At 39.5% G+C, this 24,245-nt stretch overlaps 1 protein-coding gene across 7 annotated transcripts in view; it reads left to right on the forward strand.

Moving 5' to 3' along the window:
* The window catches only part of SGMS2 (sphingomyelin synthase 2), a 117,330-nt gene that overhangs the window by 16,418 nt on the left and 76,667 nt on the right, over positions 1–24,245 (forward strand). Inside the window, exon 1 of one of the 7 annotated variants that reach the window (XM_024741925.1) lies at positions 22,580–22,688. The exons of 4 other annotated variants lie outside the window; for them this stretch is intronic. The gene's annotated coding sequence lies outside the window, so the exon portion shown is untranslated. Of the gene's footprint in view, positions 1–22,579; positions 22,718–24,245 lie in introns of those variants that run through there. 2 more of the 7 variants (XM_024741920.1, XM_024741923.1) reach the window with 2 other exon arrangements.

Here is a 24,245-nt window from a genome sequence, read left to right on the forward strand (position 1 = left end):
CCTCACCAGCTGCCTGGGTTTGGTTTGGGAGGGTTACAAAGCTCTAATGCCCTCTTAGACATTTACCTGTACCTTGTTCCCTGTACCTTCTTGAGAGCCACATGTGAAAACCTGTGGAAATCACTTCTTATCTATTTCAGGAACCTCATCTCTTCCCCACCTCAGAGTTCTTTGGGTGAAGTCATCTGCGCTTGCTCCATAGGATTCACCATTTTGGAAACTTTCATTTGCTTTGTTGGATACTTCAGTATCTTTTTTATTTTTATTTTTTGTGGTACGTGGGCCTCTCACTGTTGTTGCCTCTCACTGATGTGGCCTCTCCCGTTACGGAGCACAGGCTCTGGACGCGCAGGCTCAGCGGCCATGGCTCACAGGCCCAGCCGCTCTGCGGCATGTGGGATGTGGGATCTTGGCGGACCGGGGCACGAACCCGTGTCCCCTGCATTGGCAGGCGGACTCTCAACCACTGCGCCACCAGGGAAGCCCGGTACTTGAGTATCTTAAAGCCCTAGTAGTGACTGCGTAAAGCCACCCCCGAAGGGTTCTTTTTAGCAAGTTTCCTTGTTTCTTTTTGGTAGTTATTTTCCCACCAAGGCTGTGAGGAAGTGGTTTTTTCTTCTATGCTACTTCTATCACTTTGTTTTGCACTTCATTATCCTCCTGTTGCAACACCCCAATTATACTAGTTGCTGTGGAGATATAAAGTGTATTGCTAATAATGGAGGACTATTCTTTTAGGTGGAAGAGTAAAAGCAAGGAAGGATATAAATCTTGTTTTTGTGCAAATGTCTCCTAGTAACAGCAATAACTAAGTGGTACTAGAGGCTATGGCGCAGAAATATCTATACGGGGTTGGTTTTTGTTTTTAGAAAGGATTGGCTCTCTTAATTAAAGAAAATATTAATTTAAGCTTCTGGTTCTATTAGAGATTAACTCCTTATGTTAATACTTTACTATTCATTCTTTAATTTATATCCCTTGTTTAGTAGGATGTTGCTTCATATGGACAAAATCTTTTGTGGACTTTAGCCTTTACGAATTCATTTCTTAAAACCTCTTTTTTCTTTAAAAACTTTACTAAAGGAGAGACATTTTTAAATTGTTCATCTGGTTTGTATTTCATGAAATCTTACAATTTTCTATGAACTCTATTATAATTAAGGTGATTATGTGTCCTGATTTGCCCAGGACAGTCCCAGTGTATACATATTGTCCTGGTTTAATTATTAGTAAGTCTCTCTTTGACTCAGAACTGGCCTGGTTAGGGTGGTAAATTATATGGTCACCCTAATTAAAGACCACGTTCAATAGAAAACTGAGGGAATGAAGTATCTTATATATTTTTTGGTTTTAGTCCATATAACTTAGATAGATAGATATAGATATATATGGATATATATGTGGATTATATACATACATGCATACATACACACACACATAAGTATATCTATGTTTTTTCTTTTACTTTTTCCAACTAAACTTATAATTGAGAACTTGCCAAATATCTTGATACTGTGGAAAGATATATATTTGTTGTTGTTCTCAGCAAATCAAAAGAGTTGCTCATCTTCCTGATTTCCTCACGTAATATTTTCATGAAGATAATTTTGACTGTGATAACGCCTGACCTGACTCCTCCTAGGTGGGCAGGATCTATTTTCAGGGGGCGATATCATCCTAACGGCAGCTGTTCTGATTCTTTTTTTTTTTTAAATAAATTTATTTATTTTAAAATTTTTGGTGCATTGGGTCTTTGATGCTCTGCGCGGGCTTTCTCTAGTTGCAGCGAGCAGGGACTACTCTTCATTGCGGTGTGCAAGCTTCTCACGGCCGTGGCTTCTCTTGTTGTGGAGCACGGGCTCTAGGCGCGCAGGCTTCAGTAGTTGTGGCTCGCGGGCTCTAGAGAGCAGGATCAGTAGTTGTGCCGGCTCAGTAGTTGTGCCGCACGGGGCTTAGTTGCTCCGCGGCATGTGGGATCTTCCCCGACCAGGGCTCGAACCCGTGTCCCTGCGTTGGCAGGTGGATTCTTAACCACTGCGCCACCAGAGAAGTCCCAGCTGTTCTGATTTGAAATGACTTCCTGTATGTCAAGTTTTATTTCCGTCTGCCCAATACACGTGTCACCTCTTGTTCACGTTAGAATTTCCCCTTCAGCATGTGGAATGGGTGTATGTCCTAGACTGTTCTATTGCCTTGTCTGTTAGTGGTTCCATTATTGATACACCCGGAAGCAGAACAACAGCTGTGGGGTAAGAAATGAAAGGTCTTTTAAAATCTTAGATACCTTGAAGAATAAAAAGTGCTATTTTGATATTCATTCTTGCATTTAAAAAATATGCACATTCCTTGCCTATTCCTTTTCTCTTAATATCAGGTTTATTATTGTAAAAACTCTGAAAATCATACTAAAGTTTTTATAGTTGATCAAAGATCCTTGGGAAAATTTCTGGCAGGTTATGCTCTGGGGCCAAGGGGACCTTGAAGTGGTTTTAAAAGAAAGTAAGAGTGAATTAGGAGCATTGGAGACCATCTCTTGCAGTAATGTCTGGAAAAGGGTTCTGACATGTCCTTCAGTATGTCAGGAGAATAAAAGTTGGTTAAGGGGAAAGGCTTGGCAAGAACCAGCAAGCACCTGTTTTGTGCCAGACAGGGTGAACTCCTGTAAACAAACAGACATGGTCTATCATCTCGTGAAGCCTGTCACCCAGTGTGGGAGACACTCAGGCAAAACAAGGAAACAAGGATATAATTAAAAATTATGAAAGTGGATCAGCAGTGCTGAGAGAGAATAAGAGGAGAGACTTACTTTAGACAGTGGTTAGGAAAGGACCCCTTTGAGGAAGGAGCATTAAAGTTCTGTCTGGGTTCCTCTCTCAGTGTTTTTCCACCTTTTGCTTTCATTATTGCCTTTTTCGACAGTTTTTTTCTAACCACTCCCTTCCCCCTGCGTAATTGTAATGCCCTTTGGAGGTCCACTCTTAGAGCACTCATTTTCACCACTGAGAATATGCACACTCAATCAGTTACTGTCTGTGGACCTCATTTTGGGGGCAGTCAGAAATAAACTTTTATTAGGTTTAACATAGCATCCTTGGATCCTCAACTGGATTTTAAGTTCCTTGAGGCAGGGAACCATCATCTAGTAATAATAGATGCCACTTAACATGACTTAAAAAAAAAATCTTCCATGAGGTTGAGAAAGGTGGAATAAAAATGTTGGAAGTAGAGCATGAAAAACAATCCTTCAGTGGTCTAGTTAGTCTTAATTTTTCATTTAGATGAAGAAACTAAGATTACTAGGAAGTTATTAATCAGTCTCTCTAAGCCAGTTTAGTGCCATTTCCAGGCCACTCTGGGTAAGGAGAAGATTCAGGAAGGTGGTGATTGTCAAGAGGAGGACTTCAGGTTTTATTGTAGAGCCCGAAGATTTGCCTGTGCACAAAGTTGAAATCTTAGAAAGACTAATTTGGCAGGCTCTTCTAATACTTTTCTGGAACATGATAAAGATCATGACAAGGGTGCTGTTGCTAATAGGGACAAAAAGGAAAAATTTGATTAATAATTGCTTCTGTGTTTCAGAGGCAGCACGACACTGGTCTACAAAGAAAACTTTATAGGACTTGAGGAGAAAAGTGAACTAAAGATATAGAATACTAATAACCTTTTCCAGAGAAAGGAATTAAGGGGTTGATATAACTGTTCTTTATCATTGAGATTCTATTTTTTTTTTTTTAGGGTGAGATTATACATGTCTAAAGGACATGGGTTTATCAAAGATAATTCATGTTATATATATTAGGTTGGGAGGAAGGTAGAGAAATATATTTGAAATTAGGAGAAGGAAGCTATATTCTGGAGCTTTTTCTGTGTCTCTGTTTCTCTGTGTTAGTGTGTATGTGAGAGAAATTTAGCTCAAGCTACTTCTACTTATCTGGCAAACAGTCTTGGAAACTGGAGTAAAGTGTACCTGTCTTAATGAACGTTTGTCTTTCCAGTTGTGCCTCAGTGAATTTTGGAGGTCGGCTCAGTCTGTCAAACAGACATACATTTTGCAGTGATTTCTTCCTTTTACTGTTTCTCCATTGACCACTAGTCACATATAGATCTTAATTTTTTTTAAAGGTTCTTTATCCAGTGGTGTAATCTAAGCCTACTCCCCCCACCCCCCACCCCTGCCGACCCCTTTTAATCCTTTTTTGTTTTGTTCTCCTTCTTGACAAGTCAATTGCCTTTAGTAGGTGAGCAAGGAGCAGGAAAATCGTGAGACAACAGCCAGAAGGATATAATTTGCAAAAGTTCTTTCTAAATGGTTTAGTAGAGAAGACAGAATACTAAAGGTAATATATGGTGTTAGACCCTAAGTTTCATTTCTGTTCTTTTTGCCCCATTTGCCAACCACTTGAGCCCCTGCCCTACTCTACCATCATCATTAAAGAAAACGAGGGTGAATTCTTCTGTTTTAAACGATGTACTTGAACCTAGATTCTAAAGTGCTATTTGTAAAAATAATCTTAAGATTGGGTACATACTCACTTTTTCATACAAGTAATTAATTAGCTATTTTTGAATTCTAAGAATCCTTTGATCCCTTTCAACATGAATCTTAAAAAGAAGGAAATATTGACAAAATGCTTTTTTTGAATCACTTGTCCTCAAACACATTTTTATTCATTTAAATGAATAAATTTGATTATATTCTAATGAGAATTTGGATTTGACTCTTTAAATACAACCAGTTTAACAAATATAGTTGTCTGATGAGCCAGCTTTATTATTGTTTGTTTATAAACCACAAGTGTTACTAATAGTTTCTAAATATTGTATCTGAAAAGGGAAGTAGTGGAAGTACTGTGGTGTCAGCCATGAGTTGCCATGGAAACAGTTGTCATCACCTTGAGTTGCCAGGGACCTGGTTGTCAGTGAGAAGTAGAATGAGCAGAGGGTGTGACTGCAACAGGAAATTAGAGGTGGAGCTCTGAGGTCTAGCGTCCTTAGGGTCTACCTCCATCCTAAGGCTGCCTACACAGGAAAAGGTTCAAAGATCCCACACCCTTTGAGGTAGGACTGAAGAGTAAAATTACCACTCAGGGGGTGCTACTTTACAAAAGGTGCTCAGGGTGACCACCTAGGTCACCTGCACATGGTTCCATGTGTAATTCTGAACTGTAATTCACAGAAGGCTTAAGAAGGCTGTTTGAAGTTGAAATGTTTTAATTTAAAATCACAGTATAAAAACTTACATGGAATTTTGCAAATAGCTGAAAAAATATCTTTTGGGACCTGGCTGTTATTTCTGTGGTCAGATTTCTGTCTTATTGCCGGATGTGTCTCACGTTACCTGCATCTTCTTAGCTGATAGCAAGGCTCTTGGTAGCAAGGTTCCTTCCTTGAGGCAAGCAGTTTGGGAACTCTTCACTTAGGGAGCTCTATTAAAGTGCATCTTTGGCTAGGAGAATGTTCTTAAGGGATGTGGTAAAAATGTCATTTTGGAAGGAAAGCAGGTCTTCTCTTAGGTGTAGTTTCATCAGGGTACAAGTTTGCAAATGGCACATTACATATTTGTGCTGAGCCCCCTCCTTATATGTATGTGCTTATGTTGCGCCCTGAATGAAGCCTTTAATTTCAGCAGGATAAGGTGTGCCCTGCCATGTGGTACACAAAGCATCATCTTCATGTCTGTTGGAATGAATATGTACATAAAGTATGAAAACCTGTGGCGGCAGAGTTATGAAATGGAGCGCTGCCCTGACCACGAATGTTGCTTCATCAACATTAAGCAGTATTTAGAAAGTTCTCTGTATTTAAAAGACTTAAGTGCTTTTGAATTACAAGGCAGTTTTAGATTAGTGGTTGGTGTTTGAGCAAATTGTCATTGTCCTTAAAGGACATAACTGGAGGCTATTTTGCCATTAATTTTCGAGTGTTGCTTTACAGGTTAAATCACAATATTTGGAGTATTTCTTGTTTTTATTTTTGAAAAAATTATTGCTCTCTTAAAAATATCTTTAAAATGAATGAGTTTATAGCTAATTCTGAGAAGTAATTTTTTGGAAATTAATAAGCTTTATTTTTTGGAGCAGTTTTAGGTTTACAGAAAAATTGAGCAGAAAGTACTGAGTTCTCATATATGTCCCCTCCTCCCCCAATTTCCCCCTATCATTAACACCTTGCATTAATGGGGTACATTTGTTACAACTGATGAGCCAGTGTTGATACACTCTTTTTTTTGAATTTTATTTTCTTTCTTTTTTTTACACAGCATGGTACACTATTATTAACTAAAGTCCATAGTTCACATTGGGATTCACTCTTGTACATTCTATAGGGTGTTTTTTTTAATTGGGGTATAGTTGCTTTATAATGTTGTGTTAGTTTCTGCTGTACAACAGAGTGAATCAGCTATATGTATACATATATCCCCTCCCTCCTGGACCTCCCCCCCCAGTCCCACCCATTTAGGTCACCAAAGAGCGCTGAGCTGAGCATAGCCATCATTTACAGTATCATATAGAATAGTTTCACCACCCTAAAAATTCCCTGGCAACCACTGATCTTTTTACTGTCTCTGTAGTTTTGCCTTTTCCAGAAGGCCATGTAGTTGGAATCATATAGTATGTAGCCTTTTCAGATGGGCTCTTTTACTTAACAATTTGCACTTAAAGTTCTTCCATGTCTTTTTGTAGCTTGAGATAGCTCATTACTTTTTGTCACTGAATAATATTCCATTGTATGATGTATCCATTCCCCCACTGAAGGGCATCTTGTTTGCTTCCAGTTTTTGGCAATTCTGAATAACCTTGCTATAAATATTTGTATGTGTGCAGGTTTTTGTGTGGACATAAGTTTTTAACTCCTTTGGGTAAATACCAAGGAGCACAATTGCTAAACTGTATGGTAAAAGTGTATTTAGTTTTGTAAGAAACCATCAGACTGTCTTCCAAAGTGGTTGTACCATTTTGCATTTCGACCGTCAGTTAATGAGTGTTCTTGTTGCTCTATGTACTCACCATCGTTTGATTTTGTCAGTGTTCCAGATTTTGGGCATTCTGATAGGTGTAGTGGTATCTCATTGCTGTTTTAATTTGCATTTCCTTTGTGACATGTGATGTGAAGCATCTTTTCATATGCTTATTTGCCATCTCTGTATCTTCTTTGATGAGGTATGTTCAAGTCTTTGACCCATTTATTTATTGGGTTGTCTGTTTTCTTATTGTTGAGTTTTAAGAGTTTTCGGTATATTTTGGAGAACAGTCCTTTATCATATGTTCTTTTGCAAACATTTTCTCCCAGTCTGTTGCTTGTCTTCTCATTCTCTTGACATTGCCTTTCACAGAGCACAAGGTTTTAATTTTAGTAAAGTCCAGCTTATCAGTTATTTCTTTCAAGGATTGTGCTTTTTGCTGTTGTATCGGAAAAGTAATCTCCATATCCAAGGTCAATTGGTTTTCTCCTGTCTTATCTTCTAAGAGTTAGTTTTGTGCTTTACATTTAGGCCTGTGATCCATTTTGAGTTAACTTTTGTGAAGGGTGTAAGATCTGTGTCTAGATTCATTTTTTTGCATGTGAATGATCAGCTGTTCCAGTACCATTTATTGAAAAGACTATCTTTGCTCCAAGGTATTGTCTTTGCTCCTTTGTCAAAGATCCATTGTCTTTATTTATGTGGGTCTATTTCTGGGTACTCTATTATATTTCATTGACTTCTTTGTCTATTCTTTCACCAATATGAGACTATCTTGATTACTCTAGCTTTAAATTGTCTTGAAGTCAGGTAGTGTTATTCTCCTTCAGAATTGAGTTGGCTATTCTGGGTCTTCTGTCTCTCCATATAAACTTTATTTATTATTTATTTATTGGCTGAGTTGGGTCTTTGTTGCTGGGCGCAGGCTTCTTCTCTAGCTGTGGTGAGCGGGGGCTACTCTTCTTTGCAGTGCATGGGTTTCTCATTGCAGTAGCTTTTCTTGTTGCAGAACACGGGCTCTAGGCGCACGGGCTCCAGTAGTGGCAGCATGTGGGCTTAGTAGTTGTGGCTCGCGGGCTCTAGAGCGCAGGCTCAGTAGTTGTGGCGCAAGGGCTTAGTTGCTTTGTGGCATGTGGGATCTTCCCGGACCAGGGATTGAACCTGTGTCCCCTGCATTGGCAGGTGGATTCTTAACCACTGTGCCACCGAGGAAACCCTCCATATAAACCTTAGAATCAGTTTGTCAATATCTACAAAATAACTTGCTGGGATTCTGATTGGGATTGCATTGAATCTGTGCTTCAATTTGGGAAGAACTGACATCTTAACAACATTGACTCTTCCTATTCATGAACGTGGAATATCTCTCCATTTAGTCAGTTTTTCTTTAATATCTTTAATCAGTCTTGTAGTTTTCCTCATGTAGATCTTATACATATTTTGTTAGATTTATACCTAAGTATTTCAGTTTTGTGGGGAGAGCTGCTAATGTAAATAGTATTGTGTTTTAAATTTCAAATTCCAGTTGTTCATTGCTGGTATATAGGAAAGTGGTTGACTTTTGTATGTTAACCTTGTATCCTGCAACCTTGCTATCATTGCTTATTAGTTCTAGGAGTTTTCTTGGTCATTTCTTTCAGATTTTCTACACAGATGATCATGTTGTCTGTGAAACAAAGATAGATTTCTTTCTTCCTTCCCAATCTTTATATTTTTTATTTCCTTTTCTTATCTAATGGTATGAGCTTGGATTTCCAGTTTGATGTTAAAAAGCAGTGGTGAGAGGACACATCCTTACCTTTTTCCTGATCTTAGTGGTAAAGCTTCAAGCTTTCAGCATTTAGTACGATATGATATTAGCTATAGGCTTTTTGTAGATGTCCTTTATCAAGTTGGGAAAGTTCCTCTCTCTCCCTAGTTGACTGAGAGTTTTTATCATGAATGGGTGCTGGATTTTGTCAAATGCTTTTTCTACATCTGTTGGTATGATCATGTGATTTTTCTTCTTTAGCCTGTTGATGTGATGGATTACATTTTCAGATGTTTAATTAGCCTTGCATACCTTTTATAGATCTCATTTAGTCATGGTGTATAATTCTCTTCTTACATAGTTGGATTCAATTTTTGATATTTTGTTGAGGATTTTGCATCTGTGTTCATGAGAGATAGTGGTCTACAGTTTCCTAGTATTGTTTTTGTCTGGTTTTGGTATTAGGGTAATGCTGGCCTCATAGAATGAATTAGGAAGTATTCCCTCTGCTTCTATCTTCTGAAAGAGATTGGTATGATTTCTTCCTTAAATACTTGGTAGAATTCACTGGTAAACCCATCTGGGCCTGGTGCTTTGTATTTTATAAGGTTATTAAATTTTTTTTTTTTGTGGCTATACCTAACCACTGGACTGCCAGGGAATTCCCAGAGTTATTAATTATTGATTCAATTTATTTAATAGATATAGGCTTATGCAGATGGCTTGTTTCTTGTGAGTTTTGGCAGATTGCATCTTTGAAGCAATTGGTCCATTTCACCCAGGTTATTAAATTTATGGGCATAGATACATTCATAGTATTCCTTTATTATCCTTTTAATGTTTGTGGGGTCTACAGCCCTCTCTTTTATTTCTGATATTTGAAGTTTGTGTTCTTTTTTTTTCTTAGCCTGCCTAGAGACCTGTTGGTTTTATTGATCTTTTCAAATAACAAGCTTTTTGTTTCATTAATTTTCTATCGCGGGCTCTAGAGCGCAGGCTCAGTAGTTGTGGCGCAAGGGCTTAGTTGCTTTGTGGCATGTGGGATCTTCCCGGACCAGGGATTGAACCTGTGTCCCCTGCATTGGCAGGTGGATTCTTAACCACTGTGCCACCGAGGAAACCCTCCATATAAACCTTAGAATCAGTTTGTCAATATCTACAAAATAACTTGCTGGGATTCTGATTGGGATTGCATTGAATCTGTGCTTCAATTTGGGAAGAACTGACATCTTAACAACATTGACTCTTCCTATTCATGAACGTGGAATATCTCTCCATTTAGTCAGTTTTTCTTTAATATCTTTAATCAGTCTTGTAGTTTTCCTCATGTAGATCTTATACATATTTTGTTAGATTTATACCTAAGTATTTCAGTTTTGTGGGGAGAGCTGCTAATGTAAATAGTATTGTGTTTTAAATTTCAAATTCCAGTTGTTCATTGCTGGTATATAGGAAAGTGGTTGACTTTTGTATGTTAACCTTGTATCCTGCAACCTTGCTATCATTGCTTATTAGTTCTAGGAGTTTTCTTGGTCATTTCTTTCAGATTTTCTACACAGATGATCATGTTGTCTGTGAAACAAAGATAGATTTCTTTCTTCCTTCCCAATCTTTATATTTTTTATTTCCTTTTCTTATCTAATGGTATGAGCTTGGATTTCCAGTTTGATGTTAAAAAGCAGTGGTGAGAGGACACATCCTTACCTTTTTCCTGATCTTAGTGGTAAAGCTTCAAGCTTTCAGCATTTAGTACGATATGATATTAGCTATAGGCTTTTTGTAGATGTCCTTTATCAAGTTGGGAAAGTTCCTCTCTCTCCCTAGTTGACTGAGAGTTTTTATCATGAATGGGTGCTGGATTTTGTCAAATGCTTTTTCTACATCTGTTGGTATGATCATGTGATTTTTCTTCTTTAGCCTGTTGATGTGATGGATTACATTTTCAGATGTTTAATTAGCCTTGCATACCTTTTATAGATCTCATTTAGTCATGGTGTATAATTCTCTTCTTACATAGTTGGATTCAATTTTTGATATTTTGTTGAGGATTTTGCATCTGTGTTCATGAGAGATAGTGGTCTACAGTTTCCTAGTATTGTTTTTGTCTGGTTTTGGTATTAGGGTAATGCTGGCCTCATAGAATGAATTAGGAAGTATTCCCTCTGCTTCTATCTTCTGAAAGAGATTGGTATGATTTCTTCCTTAAATACTTGGTAGAATTCACTGGTAAACCCATCTGGGCCTGGTGCTTTGTATTTTATAAGGTTATTAAATTTTTTTTTTTTGTGGCTATACCTAACCACTGGACTGCCAGGGAATTCCCAGAGTTATTAATTATTGATTCAATTTATTTAATAGATATAGGCTTATGCAGATGGCTTGTTTCTTGTGAGTTTTGGCAGATTGCATCTTTGAAGCAATTGGTCCATTTCACCCAGGTTATTAAATTTATGGGCATAGATACATTCATAGTATTCCTTTATTATCCTTTTAATGTTTGTGGGGTCTACAGCCCTCTCTTTTATTTCTGATATTTGAAGTTTGTGTTCTTTTTTTTTCTTAGCCTGCCTAGAGACCTGTTGGTTTTATTGATCTTTTCAAATAACAAGCTTTTTGTTTCATTAATTTTCTCTTGATTTCCTGTTTTCAATTCCATTGATTTATGCTCTAATTTTGTATTATTTCTTTTCTTCTATTTACTTTGGGTTTAATTTGCTATTCTTTTTCTAGTTTTCTAAGGTATAAGCTTAGATTATTGATTTTAGATCTTCTTTTCTAAAATATGCATTCATTGCTATAAATTTCCTTCTGCTTCTGCTGCATCCATAATTTTTTTTTTTTTTTTTTTTTTGCCATACCATGTGGCATGTGGAACTTCCCCGACCAGAGATTGAACCTGCAGTGGAAGCGCAGAGTCTTAACCACTGGACCACCAGGGAAGTCCAAAATAATTTTTTTTTAAATTTGGCCACGCCACGTGGCATGTGGGATCTTAGTTCCCTGACCAGGGATCGAACCCTCGCCCCCTGCATTGGAAGCATGGAGTCTTAACCACTGGACCACCAGGGAAGTGAGTCCCTGCATTCATAAATTCTGATGTTATATTTTCATTTTTATTTAGTTCAAAATATTTTAAAAATTTCCCTTGGGATCTCTTTATTGGCTCATGTGTTAATTAGAAATGTATTATTTAATCTCCAAGTATTTGGGGATTTTCCAGCTATCTTTCATTATTGATTTCTAGTTTAATTCCATTTTGATCTGAAAGGAGACATTGTATAATTTCTGTCCTTTTAAATTTATTAAGGTGTGTTTTATGGCCCAGAATGTGGTCTCTCTTGGTGAATGTTCATGTGAGTTTGAGAAGAATGTGTGTTCTGCTGTTACAAGAAGAAGTAGTCTAGAGATGTCAGTTAGATCCAGTGGATTGATTGTGTTGTTGAGTTCAACTTGATTTTCTGTATGCTGGATCTGTTAAAGTGACTTTTAAAGATCACACTTAGCAATGTCAGAATCCAGGTTAAAACCAGGTCTCCTGACTGTAATAAAGTATTCTTTGCTCATGCTCTGTCCCTCAGGAAGCCTCTTTCCTTTCTTGTTTTCATCATATTTCCCACTGCTCTCAATTAGAGAGTGACTCACCACCTAATACATTATTACAGTTTAAAGTACCATGAAAAAGTGAAAAATGAATGTGTGTATTCTCAGTGGGGAGAATACGCATGCTTGCGTTTCCTTGACATATTTTTGTTTGTTTGTTTGTTTAGAAATGTGATCCAACATTGGGATTATTTACTGTCTGTAAACCTTTCTGTAGGGCGAATAGGAATTATTCTTTACTTTTCTCTAGAGCAAGCTTTAGACACTTCAGGGAGGTTAGGGAGGACCTCAGAGTTTCTTTCTCAATGCGCTAAACCTCATCCTCTCTTCCCTGAAATCAAGGTGGTGTCCAAAGTATTCAAAGCCCATGGGTTGATTTCAATAGCAAGAGAGAGGGTAGGATGGTCATTAATAATGACATTCATAATGTTTACTCAGACTTTTCCTTCGTGTACTCTGAGATATAGCCTCTGACCGTGCATGACTTAGAAGCTCAATGTGAAAGTACACAACTGATTTATTTACTTGGTCAGCATCACTATCCATTTTTATGACAGCCCGTTAGAGCCTGGTTTCTACCAGCAGGTTCTACCAGCAGGAGCTCTGGTTTACATCTTGATTCTCACCACTGGCCCCTGCCCTCAAAATATGTTCATCATCCCTGGGCTTTGGATGCGTTGCTTCTTTTTCCTTTATTTTGCTCAAGGTTCAGTTGCAAAACCTTCTGCTAGTGTGCCCCTCATTTCACTTCTTTCTTCTTCCCCCTTTCCAGTTATTCCTGGTATTTTAATTGTTCTTTTATTTGGACACCAAAGAACTCTTCGTGGTCCTGAGAGTTTGCTTTCTTGACTCAACATTTTGTTCTCTGAACATCATCTTTCCTCCAAGACTTAAAAAGAGGATCTTGAAAGACATTGCTTTGTGAAACACAGGATTATGTAAATATGCCAGTATGTATTTTGCTTTGATATTGCTTAGAAGGAATGTTGGAAACCTGTTGGGTGAGGATGTCTGTGATGGGTCATGATACACAGGTAGACCAGGTAAACTTTATAAGAGTTAAAGTAAGTACAAATTATTCATTTTCTAAAACAAGAGAAGCAAACTGCTGATAACTAGTGAGGAGGCTGGAGTAATCAATCTCTTAGAAACGTTAAGAGCAAGGACACCAAAAGATTAAGAGAGAGAAAAATAAGAACTAGAGGAAATGGATTACAGAAGCGAGAAACTTGGGAATCTAAAGGAGACTTCCCAAGCTAGAGCTGGAGAGCTAGCGCAAGTTTAGTGCTGGCTGAATTACTCAGGTGTAGCTAGTCTGCTCGTTCTGTTAATCTACTCAGGTACCTGTACTACAGAATCCTTGCGGTTTTGATTATAATGCTTCTGTATCCTGAGGAGTTACTCTGCCTCCCCACAAAAGTCCTTTCTCCCTGACCAGAGGTGAATTCTTTCTGTCTGGCAGCCTCCTTCTAATAATACCCCCTCCACTGCCGCCCTCCCCCCACACCCCACAGTTTGTTTCTGTCTTAATTCATATTTACCCATGTCTGGTTTCATTTTTACTTCTAGTTTCATTTTTATTTTCAAAGAGAGCCTTTTATTTGAGCAAGAGTAGTAATCACAGCAAATATGTACATTTTACTTTAATTTTATGAACTATATAATTATGCTATATTTAACTAGAGGGGCTGATCTCTTTGCTACCTGGTGGCATGTGACCACAAATGGCATCTTGCTAAAAAGAAAACTTTTAAAGTTTCCGAGACAGAATGTTTTTATTTGCCTACCCCACACATAGTTACCAAAATGAAAAATGAGGTTTATTATTTTTATCCTTGGTACGTGATATTAAACAGACTCTGTGCTTATCATAATACTAAACTTCTTTAAGAGACTGTTACTATAATAGCTGATATTTGGAAATTTATTTGGGGAGTTTAAGACTCACCTTTTCTCTTTAACTTTTAAATTATAGTAACAACTCATGTTTATTTTAGAAAATTTTGAACCTTGATACGCAAAGGGAAACCTTAAGTCATCTATAATCTATCACCTGTTAAAATTTTGCGTGATCTTTCCAACATTTACATTTACGTGTGCAACTTTTTTTCTGCAGTGCCGCCCGGCATGTGGCATCTTAGTTCCCCGACCAGGGATCGAACCCATGCCCCCTGCAGTGGAAGCACAGAATCCTAACCACTGGACTGCCAGGGAATTCCCATGTACAACTTTTAAAAAACAAGATAAATAAGGTCATACATATATCACTGTTTTGCACTCATGGATATATCATGAACCTCTTGTCACTCCCCACTCAACATGGTAGAGAAGTATTTCAGTATTCTGTTGCATTCATCCATCAAAATTTATTTAAGCAATCCACTGTTGTTGGATACTTAGTTATTTCCAGTTTTTCACTGTTATTAATAATGTCAGAGGCTCAGAGTTAAATCTTGTTCACATTCTTAGGGTGTTTGTAAAATATAAGAAATGTATTTTACAGTAGTCCTAGAGAGCAGCTTGATAATTTTGTGGGTTTTTTTAACACAAATATTTTGATTTGGGTTTCTTTGCTCACCAGTAAGTTTAAAACACCTTCTCACTTTCAGTGTTAAAGTATAAAAATATTGTTTTCTTTGGTTGCAGTAGGTCTGAAAGCATTTCTTAAAATTAAGTAATTATTGAAGTTTCACTGTTATGATACTATGTGGTACTATTTCTTGTGACTTTTACTCTAAAGAGTTGAGGAATTCGAATGTAACAACAACTTTGTGTCCTGAAGGAAAGAACTAGATTGACAATTGTCTCTTCATGGAAGACCTAACAGAAAAACTGTAGAGGCTGGGAGACACAGGGCTTTTTAAATCTGTTCAACTTTTTCTCTCTGGGCTTTAAAAAAAAAAAAAAAGCGCTCCTATTTCTGGGATGTTTGAATGCTGCTTGTATTAGGCAGAGAGAAGTACAGAGTGACCTTTCAAGACATTTCAAATTTGAGTCTATAATTAGAAAACACTATTTGAGTTCTCATCATACAGTTTTACTCTTAAAGCCCCCGCCTAAATTAGTCCGTCCTCCCTCCCTGCCCCGTTTCTCCCTCCCTCTCTCACTCATACCTGCCATGTGTACATCCAAGGACTCTGCTTCTGAAAATTTTCAAGGCATCAAACTTGCGGGTTTCATGATATGTAATGCTTTCCTCTCTTCCTCCCCCCTTTATCAGATTACTTCAAGGACTTCATTGTCTTACTCGCAAGGGGCTTACATGGGAGTCTTCAGGAACACAGCTGGCTAACTTATAAAGCGGGGGTTACTCAGTGAACAAATAATGTCAACTATGTGCCAGGAACAAGATAAACCTGACAGATGTGGTCCCTTCCCTCATGGGGTTTACAGTCTGACAGAAAAGAGCCAGTAAACCTTTACCAGTAGTTGACTAGTTACAATTAGCAAACAGTTATGGTGGAGAAAAAGTATAGAGCCATGTGGAAGCAGGTAAAGGGGACCCTAATCCAATCTGGAAGAGTCAAGAAAAGGCTTCTTTTCAAGGAAGTGATGTTTGTCCAAAGATGCACGGGGATTTATTATACATGCCACCCTCGGTTCTTCTTCCTTGCCAAGTGCTATGTTTAGTGCCTGTAAACTGCAAGTGAATTCATCTATTTCTGCTTTCTTTGGGTGGCTTTAGTAATACCCCCCAAGAATTAAAATGAAAATACATTGCTACAGTTGATTAACAACTTTAAGATGGAACACTATTTCAATCTGAAGAAACATTCTTAAATAATCAGTCCTAAGAACAACACACTTTGCCTGATGGAATGAAAAGAGCTGACAAACCACTGGAACATCAGCTAATTCACAGGGTTTGTGGAATAGCGTGGGAGTTCAGCTGTGTCATGTCTTCCATGTACAGCAGGGGAATATCTGAAGGAACAAAGGTCCTTTGCTAGCTAAGGTTTGCTCTCTAATAACTAGTCTTTAAAATAAAAATTAATCTATTTTCCAACTTACAATAAAATGTGCCTCCAGCACAATGGCTTTTGTAATTTGTAAATGCTCCACGTTTAGCTGTTAGGCAGAGCCTGAGATGACTGTGACAAATAGGAATATTCTTTGAGCTGTTCAATCCCCTGAGATTTTATGGCTGTTCTTTGGCCAGATGGTGACTCTCAAGTCCATTAGACTTAAAAACAGAGGCTTCTGTGGAAAGTCACTTTCAATGCATCAGGTTACTTAGTGTTTTTACGTGGCTGTATCTTGGCCATCTCCTGATGGTAGAGAATTTGTTCCACAAATTTGGAACTGTCTTCTCTTCAGCTCTTATCAGATGCATGGCTGAGGGATATGGAAGTAAAGGATGGATTTCTGGTGCAGTTGTGTCCCTGAAATGAGCCAGACCATCGGAGCTGCTTATTTGTATTGCATGGCGTTGGCTTCCTACCAAAGAAACTCTAGAGAGCCATGCTTCGGAATTTATTGAGGGTCACGATGAAAAGCTAACATGTGACATGGTCTCCCTGATCTGTGCTGTTGCTCACTGCCTCTTGTGTCTGTACACAGTGAGCATGTTAGAGCTAAGTGTCAAGAAAAGCTTTTTTTCCCCTAGGGAACAAACATGGTTCCCCATTCCCCATCCTCCTAATACTTGCAGATACGGAGATACTCACACTCTGAGTTTGGAAAATTTTGTCTCTTCTCTTTTTTGCTCTAGCTGCAAAGGAACTGAGAGCCAAATATGTATCCCAGTTTTTGTCAGGTTGTAAGACTTAACCAGTACACTCAATTGCCCCTGTTCTTTCCTTTCTATTTTAGTTAGTTAACAAATATGAATAATGCATACTGTATTCCAGGTGCTGTTTCTAAGGTCTTTATAAACGTTAACTCCTTCACCCCTCTTAAGGACCCTGTGAAGTTAGTGTTGTTGTTATCCCTACTTATAGATGAGGAAACTGAGGCACAGGGAGGTTATGTATCATGTCTGGAGTCCCAGAGGTGCTGAGTGTGGCGATTCCTTACTGGGAGTGGGTGAGACAATATTCAGTCACAGGAAACACACCCACACTCCTCCCACTGCATCTTGTGATCAAGAACCCCTGGGCTTCCCTGGTGGCACAGTGGTTGAGAGTCCGCCTGCCGATGCAGGGGACACGAGTTCGTGCCCCGGTCCGGGAAGATCCCACATGCCGCGGAGCAGCTAGGCCCGTGAGACATGGCCGCTGAGCCTGCGCGTCTGGAGCCTGTGCTCCGCAATGGGAGAGGCCACAGCAGTGAGAGGCCCGCGTACCGCCAAAAAAAAGAACCCCTGGTCTCTATTTACCCCGGCTTTCTGATCCTATGTACTCCTTTTACAGGAGTATTTTACTTCTTAGCTGTATCATTTACTTTATTCCTTTCTGAAGTGATGCATGGTATATATACTTCAAATTAAAATAAATGAACTTCCATGACACTCTTTTAAATGGGTCTTCTCTTAACTACTTCAGGATGTGTACAGAGTGTTTGGAGTAGTGAGCATGAATTTGCAGTCTAACATCCACCCCCTTTACCCATCTCCTTTTCAACAAGAGCACACATTTTGAGTTTGACTAGATGAAAAAAACTATAAGCTGATGATGTTATCAGTATCATTAATACCATGTTAGAAACAATTATAAATGTCCACAGACTTAAGTTATGGCCCAGGAACCACTATCTACTCTTCTTTAATTTGACTTACCCCTGCTACCTAAGAAATAAACTGTTTCCCTGTTTTATGAGCTACTTTAAGTTTCAGCTTCTCCCAACTTGACACCCTGGGCTTGTTTCTACATACCGCTGTGTGTAGGTACATGAAAAGCATTGGACCTTCGGGATGTGTGTCTTCTTGAGAAATCTCTTTCTTAGCCCAGTTCTTAACCTTATCAGGTATCTTATCTTACCTTATCAGGTATTTATCTAAGCTAACTTGACTCTTGACCTTATAAATAGGCAATTGAATTGATCCTTCTGATAGAGTAGCTCAAGTTGGCAGATGCAAAGATTAGCCCATGAGATTATTGGTGGGTGTTAACAGTACAACCAGTGTCCCTACAGGCAGGGACAGGCATGGTTTGGGGATACTTTGAGGCCATATTTTTAGGCACCTTTATTATTAAGAGGCACATGTACTACCTGATTGAATATGAATATACATTAATTTCTTCTAATAGTACCTCAGTGTTCCAGAAATGGCTTAAATATGGGGAACCTCTGAAGGGTTTCAAGTGAGAGTAAATTTTTAGAAAGATCAGATTTTCCTGTGGAAAATCCGGAGCGGGAGAAGATTAAGGCAATCCAGGGGAAACACTGGTGGCTGGAAGTAGGGTCAGGTTAATGGCAGTGGTGGGTGAAGTCAAGAGAGAGGTCATAGCTGGCACCAGGTCCCAAGTGAAATGAGAAAGACATTCTCTGAGGGTGGGGCGGTCTTTTCAAAGGAGTGAACATAGCCCACTGAGAGTATTGTATGGTGTCTGCAATGTAAACTAAGTTGCTTCCTATTATGGTCCTTATTGGAATGTAGCATTGTTGACCAGTTGAAGTCTACTCATCTCTACCCGGCATTTCAGATATACTTACATTTTTTAATTTTAATTTTAATTTTTGGCCACGCCGAGCGGCTGGCAGGATGTTAGTTCCCCAGCTAGCAATCGAACCTGGGCCCCGGCAATGAAAGCACCAAGTCCTAACCACTGGACTGCCAGGGAATTCCCTTGTTCTTTAATTTTTATAACAACTTTATTGAGATGTAATTCATACCATAAAATCCACTCTTTTAAAGAGTACAGTTCAGTGATTTTTAGTGTATTCACAGAGTTTGGCACCATCACACTATCTAATTTTAGAACATTTATATCATCCCCAAAAGAAACCCCATACACACTTTTGAAAAAGATTTACTTATTTTTGGCTGCGTTGGGTCTTTGTTGCTGCACGTGGGCTTTCTCTAGTTGCCGTGAGTGGGGGCTACTCTTCTTTGCGGTGCCCGGGCTTCTCATTGTGGTGGCTTATCTTGTTGTGGAGCACGGGCTCTAGGTGTGTGGGCTTCAGTAGCTGTGGCTCACAGGCTCAGTAGTTGTGGCTCGTGGGCTCTAGAGCGCGGGCTCAGTAGTTGTGGTGCGCGGGCTTAGCTGCTCCACGGCATGTGGGATCTTCCCGGACCAGGGCTCGAACCCGTGTCCCCTGCATTGGCAGGTGGATTCTTAACCACTGCGCCACCAGGGAAGCCCACTGCGCCACCACTGCGCCACTAGAAACCCCGTACACATTGATATTCACTACCAATTCTCTTCTGCCTCCAGCCCTTGGCAATTCTCATTTACTTTCTCCATAACTACTTCTCTCCAAGGTATGGATTTGCCTCTTCTGCACACTTCAAATAAATGGAATCATGCAATATGTGATCTTTTGTAACTGGCTTCTTTTATTTAATGTTGTCAAGGTTCATCCATGTTCTAGCGTATATCACTCCTTCATTCCTTTTTATTGCCAAATAATATTTTATGATGTGGATACACCACATTTTTGTTCATCCATTCATCAGCTGAGGGACGTTTGGATTGTTTCCATTTTTGGCTGTTATGAATAATGCAGAATGAACATTTTTGCACAAGTTTTTGTGTGGACTAGGGCTTTCATTTTTCTTGGGTATATAACTAGGAGTGACACATTCGTTCTTGAGTCTCTTCCAACAGTTGAGTATTTTTGGTGAAAGTGGGATCTCAGTTGAAAATCAGTTTCTGGTTGTGGATATGTATGTATATGCCCTGTAATTGTTAAACATACATTTTAATGAAATTTGTTAAGCATTTAAAAGGTATATATACGTCAAGTACCAAATATCGTGTGTGTGTGTCTGTGTGTGTATCTCAGTCTATACTCTTAGGATATTCATATGGTGGTTCTATGAATTGTAAACTTCTGGAAAATGGTATACATTTTACTTCCACCCACCAGTCAAATTTCAGCTACTGAAAATCCATTGAAAGAGAGGAGGGAGAGATGAATAGGTGGAGTGTAGCGGACTTTTAGGGCAGCGAAACTACTCTGATACTTTAATAGTAGATACGTGTCATTATACCCATGTCCAAACCCATAGAATGTATGCCAGCAAGGGTGAACGTTGCTGTAAACTGTGGACTCTGGGTGATTATGATGAGTCCATGTAGGTTCATTGATGGTAACATATGTACCACCCACTCCATGGGGGACGTTGATGATGGAGGAGGCTATGCATGTGTGGGGAAGTATGGAAAATCTCTGCACTTTCTGCTCAATTTCACCGTGAATCTAAAACTCCTCTAAAAAATAAAGTCTATTTAAAAACCCATTAAAATATCACAGCAGTTGTGTGTATTTCGAAGGGAATCCTCCACCATTTTGTTTGAACATGACAGATTATGCACCACACAGCAGCCTGGGTTTCGGTGACACTGAGTTTGCCTGTGTATTGGTGGTTCCTCACCTGCTCTGCAAAGCCCTCGGTGACCTGGCCTCTGGCCTCTAGTCTCCGCTGCACTTCTCTATTCCTGAGTTTCAGTGCTCCATTGCCTTTCCATTCTCTCAACCTGCCTGGCTCATTCCTGCCTCAGGGCCTTTGAACCAGCTGCTTCTTTGACCTGCAATGCTCTTCTTCCATATCCCAGCCCCCATTATTATTAAGTCTTAAGTCAAATAGCATCCCCTCACTCCCTAACCGCTTGCTCTAAGTCAGCCGCGCCAGCCTCGCTCAGATTCTGGCTGACTTCTCTCAGTGGCATTTATCACAGGCTTCTTTTATCTGCTTGTGAGCATCGTGATGGGAATCCACCTACCTTCCTTGCTCCGCCTCTGAACAGGTCTGTCAGGTATTAAATTGATGTTGGTGGAATGCATGGCCAAGTTGCTTTTCTCCCCCTGAAATTCTGGTACCTGTTAGAGCCAGTGTTCTCCCATGACTCCTGCAGGGAGGGCAGTATCATAGAACTCATCATTTCACCCTCACCCCCAGAAAACCAGCAAAACATAACAAAGCATCATTCTTATTTAACCTCTCACTTTCTCTGCCTTTTAGAGCTATCATCCCCAACTCCATAGTGATTGTATCAATTTACGTTTCCACCAAAAGTGCAAGAGGGTTCCCTTTTCTCCACACCCTCTCCAGCATTTATTGTTTGTAGATTTTTTGATGATGGCCATTCTAACCAGTGTGAGGTGATACCTCATTGTAGTTTTGATTTGCATTTCTCTAATAATTAGTGGTGTTGAGCAGCTTTTCATGTGCCTCTTGGCCATCTGTATATCTTCTTTGGAGAAATATCTATTTAGGTCTTCTGCCCACTTTTTTGGGGGGGTTTTTGTTTTTTGATATTGAGCTGCATGAGTTGTTTATATATTTTGGAGATTAATCTCTTATCCATTGATTAGTTTGAAAATATTTCTCCCATTCTGAGGGTTGTCTTTTCATCTTGCTTATGGTTTCTTTGCTGTGCAAGAGCTTTGAAGTTTCATTAGGCCCCAGTTGTTTATTTTTGTCTTTATTTCCATTACTTTAGGAGATGGGTCAAAAAAGATATTGCTGTGATTTATGTCAAAGAGTGTTCTTCCTATGTTTTCCTTTAAGAGTTTTACATGTCCTGCTTTACATTTAGGTCTTTAATCTATTTTGAGCTTATTTTTGTGTATGGTGTTAGGAAGTGTTCTAATTTCATTCTTTTACATGTAGCTGTCCAGGTTGCCCAGCACCGGTTATTGAAGAGACTGTCTTTTCTCCACTCTATATCCTTGCCTCCTTTGTCATAGATTAGTTGACCATAGGTGTGTGCGTTTATCTCTGGGTTTTCTATCCTGTTCCATTGATCTATATTTCTGATATTGTGCCAGGACCATATTGTTTTGATTACTGTAACTTTAGAGTATAGTCTGAAGTCAGGGAGTCTGATTCCTCCAGCTCTGTTTTTTGTTTTTTTTCAAGATTGCTTTGGCTATTTGGGCTCTTTTGTTTCTCCATACAAATTTTAAGATTTTTGTTCTATTTCTGTGAAAAATGCCATTGGGAACATTCAGGGATGGCACTGAATCTGTCAATTGCTTTGGGTAGTATAGTCATTTTCAAAAGATTGATTCTTCTTCCCTGCACCTTTAACGGCTGGGAGCAGAGAGCCGCGGCTGAGGGTTCACTTCTCAAGAAGTCGCACCGGTTTTTCGAGCTCCACTCTGCGCCTGGAGAGCCACAGCAGCGGGAGCGGGCGCCGCCGGAGCTATCATCCCCTGCCCCCCCCCACCCCACTCTTCGCAGAAAGGATCTGCTACGAGACTGAATGTGTTCACTGCTTCGAGGACCAGGGACCACGGTGGGATTTGCTGTGCTGCCATCTGCAAACAGTAGGTTGGGTGCTTCCTGGTGCTAGATCGTAAGTGTGATTTGTGTCCGCTGAAGGTTGGTTGCTTACCAGTTGTCCTGCAACTTCTCGGCTATCTTCTCTTTTCTAGTTAAGACATTTGGAAAATGCCTTAACTCTGAGAATTTCTATTTTATCCTCAAGAGAGTCTTAGATTTCAAGCTGTTTCAGGTGAGTGGATGTTTCCTTACTTGTTGGATTGTTGTCGTAAATGACAGCAAGAGAAATAGAGGTGACACCAAAACTTCCCAACCTCTTTGTGTGACTGCCAAAATACGGCACTCAGTAACCGCCTCAGCTGTGCATTAAGAAAAATTAGTGGCACTAAAAATCTTCAAAGAAACATTGGTCAGCTGTGCACCTGTTCAACAGCATTACTGAAATGATTACTAGCAAAGTTATCCTGTTTCTGCACTTTTTAAACTAAGGTCAAAGAGATGTGGTAGTTATACCCGTTCTCTGCCCACTGAGGAGGAAAGTTTTCGCGTTCATGGTTGACATTGTACAACTCAACTCACTGTCTAAACTAATTTGAATTTAGTTCCTAGGATAACTTTACTCTTGGAAATATAAATAGGAGTTGCATTTTTAATGCACAAGATTTTCTTTTTCTTCTCTATAGATAGGGCACCTTAGGAGCGGGGCTCAGTTGGCTCTTATGATAGCCATTCTTCTTCATCATTACTAGTTAATGTGGTATTTGCCTAAAAAGTCTTCAGCCCAAAGATGGACCCCAGGGCCATGTAATCCCAAGTTAATTAAAAATAAATTTTTAGGAATATTTAAGAGTCACTGTTCAGCACAGCATTCCATAGGCGTATTTGTTTGTCTTCTGTAAAATTCAAAATAATTCTAAGAATGTGGCTAGGATTAGAATGCCCATATGGGCCAATACTAGGAATGACAGCTATTTCTGAATATTTGGCCGCAGTGATATCTCTCCCTTTGTCTGATAGTGTCTGTCCCATGGAAGCTGGGTAAAGAAAAGAATTCATGTATTCAACAGATACTTACTGAACAATTTCTGTGGGCCACACGCTCATTTCAGTGTTGCGAATGAGGCAGTGAACAAAGCAAAATTCCTGCTTTCGTGGAGCTTTTAAAAAGCCCCCAAATAGGGCTTCCCTGGTGGCACAGTGGTTGAGAATCCGCCTGCCAATGCAGAGGACGCGGGTTTGAGCCCTGGTCTGGGAAGATCCCACATACCACAGAGCACCTAAGCCTGTGAGCCACAACTACTGAAGCCTGCGCGCCTAGAGCCCGTGCTCCGCAACAAGAGAAGCCACCGCAATGAGAAGCCCGCGCACCGCAACAAAGAGTAGCCCCCGCTTGCCCCAACTAGAGAAAAGCCTGTGCGCAGCAACAGAGACCCAACCCAGCCATAAATAAATAAATAAGAAAAGCCCCCAGATATCCTCAGCAAACAGATGGGAGAAGGGAGGCGCAGATAACTTGACTCACTCTCAGGTGTCCTGGGAAGTGCTCCTTCTAGATGGCAGACAGGCACAGATGAAAAGGAGAGAGTTGGAACCTGATTCGG

Source organism: Neophocaena asiaeorientalis, unplaced genomic scaffold (genome assembly GCF_003031525.2).
Source record: "Neophocaena asiaeorientalis asiaeorientalis breed wild unplaced genomic scaffold, Neophocaena_asiaeorientalis_V1.1 scaffold534, whole genome shotgun sequence".
NCBI lineage: Eukaryota > Metazoa > Chordata > Mammalia > Artiodactyla > Phocoenidae > Neophocaena > Neophocaena asiaeorientalis.